General features: G+C 46.3%; 1 pseudogene; it reads left to right on the top strand.

Annotated features, from left to right (window-relative positions):
• The first annotated feature begins 1814 nt into the window (after positions 1 to 1814).
• LOC105521395 lies at positions 1815 to 3301 on the top strand (annotated as a pseudogene).
• The last annotated feature ends 55 nt before the right edge of the window (positions 3302 to 3356 follow it).

Below are 3356 nucleotides of genomic sequence, written 5' to 3'. Positions count from 1 at the left end.
GGCCAGCCTAAGTAACATTCGCAGGTACATGGATTAGTGGGCCTTGTGGGGTCTACAGTTTGTCCAGGGCCAAGATGTCAGGACCATCGAGAAGCTTAGTGTGGTTATCTGTGCCTCCTTTCCAGCCCCTGCTCTAAATAACCATAGAGCAAATATTTGAAGAATGTCAGCTTAAAGGAGTGTCTCGCTCTGACCCTCAAATCTCAATTTATTTTTAAATTGACAAAAATTTTATATATTTACACATGTGTACAATATAATACTTTGAAATACAGATACACTGTGGAACGGCTAAATTTAAGGCCCAGTGTAAATGCTACCTCCTCTCTAAAGCTTTCCTACCTGCCATTCCCCTCCACAGAAGCACAGTTTGGATTTCCTCCCCTAGGCTATGTAACCTCAGCTGGCACTGGTTGAATTGTACTGTCTGCATATTTATATGTCTGTCTCCCCTCCCAGAGGAAGTCCATGAGGGCAGGGACTTTATCGTTTCGTTCACTGCTTTTTCTTAGCATCAAGCACAATTTCTTGCATGTGGTAGATATTCACCAAATAGTTGTCGACTTAATGAACAAAGTGCCACCATGTGCCAGGCACTAATTGACTTCTGAGAAGGGGTATATGTCAAGACATTTGTTAGCTACCCACCAGCCTCTGAATTTAAGCCTGCCAGTAAGCCCCATCCTTCAAGACACAGAGCTTGGTCAAGAAGGGGCCCACAACCCTATCCCCTACTCCCTACTCCCTAGCCCCTAGCCAATCAGGTCCAACAAGACTTAATTTTAGGAATCTTGTTTGAGGAATAGAGAAGCTGACTTTCTCATTCCTGCAGGATGTGAACTCATAAGGCTGAATTCCCACTGGTGACCCCCAGGCCCACAAGGGAAGCCAGCCTTAAGACGAAGGCAGCATCATGGGAGGCAGAACAGAGGAAACTGGAGTCTTTGGTGACATGTGAGCTGCTGAATCAAACTTCCTTTCCAAAGCTAGCCCTCCCATCTCCATTTCTCTTAGGTATATGTACCAATCATTCCTTTCAGTCACTTTGAGTTTCTGCTCTTGCAACATGAAGCATCCAGAAGAGGCCAGAGAATCACAGGAAACCCAAGCTTTAACACCTCAGGACCTGCTGAGGAGATGGGTGAATCCTCAGTTTAGGACACTCTCAACCCTCACATCCAGCATGGTTTTCAGATGGTGGCACCCCAGCAGCTCTTGGACACAGGAGAAGGAGATGTGAACCTGGGTCTTAACCATCAGCTGCTCTAGCTGTTCTCAGTCCTCACCAAGAAGACAACTAGGACCCATCCAAAGACAAAAACAGCCAAAGTTATACCTGGCACATGACCTTTGTGGGCCCCCAGATCACTTGTCTTGGGGGCTGGATCAGAAACAAACATTTTGGTCTTCTTGTTACAAGCATAGTGGAGGTGTAGGATTGAAGAATCAGAGTGTTGGAGCTGGAAGGATCCTTAGAGATGAGCTGGTCAGACCCCCTCATTTTGCAGATGGGGAGACTGAGGCCCACAACAGGGAGGAGTCTTTCTCGCTCAAGATAACACAGCGTGTTAGTGCCAAAGCTAGTATCCTCCCTAAAGGAGTTTCTCCCTCAGCCTCCCCCTGCAGAAATGGGTCTAGGGAGACTGGGCGCAGTGGCTCACGCCTATAATCCCAGCACTTTGGGAGGCCGAGGCGGGTGGATCACCTGAGGTCAGGAGTTCAAGACCAGCCTGGCCAACATGGTGAAAACCCATCGCTAACAAAAATACAAAAATTAGAGTGTTCAGTCTGCTTCTGGACGGGCGAGGAGACTCATGGTCTGGTTCTTGGACTTCCCTAACAGCATGGCCCCTAAATGCCAGTCTCCACTCCTGCCTCAAAAGAAGAAACCAAGACCACCGCCTGCTCTGGGACCTGAGGAGACATTGGCCTCTGCAGGCTTGCCGAAGAAGGGAGAAAAAGAACAGTAAGAAGCAATTGAACACATTAAGGAAATACAAAATGAAATAGACAGACTTAATGAACGAGCCAGTGAGGAGATTTTGAAAGTAGAACAGAAATATAACAAACTCGCTGGGCGTGGTGGCTTAAGCCTGTAATCCCAGCACTTTGGGAGGCCGAGATGGGCGGATCACGAGGTCAGGAGATTGAGACCATCCTGGCTAACACGGTGAAACCCCGTCTCTACTAAAAATACAAAAAACTAGCCGGGCGAGGTGGCGGGCGCCTGTAGTCTCAGCTACTCGGGAGGCTGAGGCGGGAGAATGGGGTAAACCCGGGAGGCGGAGCTTGCAGTGAGCTGAGATCTGGCCACTGCACTCCAGCCTGGGCGACAGAGCGAGACTCCACCTCAAAGAAAAAAAAGAAATATAACAAACTCCGCCAACCATTTTTTCAGAAGAGGTCAGAATTTATCACCAAAATCCCAAATTTTTGGGTAACATTTGTCAACCATCCACAAGTGTCTGCACTGCTTGGGGAGGAAGATGAAGCAGCACTGTATTATTTGACCAGAGCTGAAGTGACAGAATTTGAAGATATTAAATCAGGTTACAGAATAGATTTTTATTTTGATGGAAATCCTTACTTTGAAAATAAAGTTCTCTCCAAAGAATTTCATCTAAAGGAGAGTGGTGATCCATCTTCAAAGTCCACCAAAAGCAAATGGAAATCTGGAAAGGATTTGATGAAACGTTCAAGTCAAACGCAGAATAAAGCCAGCAGGAAGACAGCATGAGGAACCACAGAACTTCTTTACCTGGTTTACTGACCATTCTGATGTAGGTGCTGATGAGTTAGGAGAGGTCATCAAAGATGATATTTGGCCAAACCCATTACAGAACTACTTGGTTCCTGATATAGATGATGAAGAAGGAGAAGGAGAAGAAGATGATGATGATGATGAAGAGGAGGAAGGATTAGAAGATATTGATGAAGAAGGGGATGAAGATGAAGGTGAAGATGATGATGATGATGAAGGGCAGGAAGGCGAGCAGGATGAAGGAGAAGATGGCTAATAGAACACTGATGGATTCCAACCTTCCTTTTTTTAAATTTTCTCCAGTCCCTGGGAGCAAGTTGCAGGTTTTTTTTTTTCCTCTTGTGCTCAGTCGCCCTGTTCTTGAGGTCTCTTTTCTGTACTCCATGGTTCTCAACTTATTTGGGGGGAAATACCTTGAGCATAATACAATGGGAAAAGGGTCTCTACCCCTTTCTGTTCGAAGTTCATTTTTATCCCTTCCTGTCTCAACAAAAACTGTATGGAATCAACACCACTGAGTTCTGTGGCAAAAAAGAAAACCCGGCTGGGCGCGGTGGCTCAAGCCTGTAATCCCAGCACTTTGGGAGGCCGAGAC

This window comes from Colobus angolensis, unplaced genomic scaffold (genome assembly GCF_000951035.1).
Source record: "Colobus angolensis palliatus isolate OR3802 unplaced genomic scaffold, Cang.pa_1.0 Scaffold4, whole genome shotgun sequence".
NCBI classification, from domain to species: domain Eukaryota; kingdom Metazoa; phylum Chordata; class Mammalia; order Primates; family Cercopithecidae; genus Colobus; species Colobus angolensis.
The sequence above is the reverse complement of the archived record's forward strand: the minus strand, read 5'-3'. Positions and strand labels throughout refer to the sequence as shown.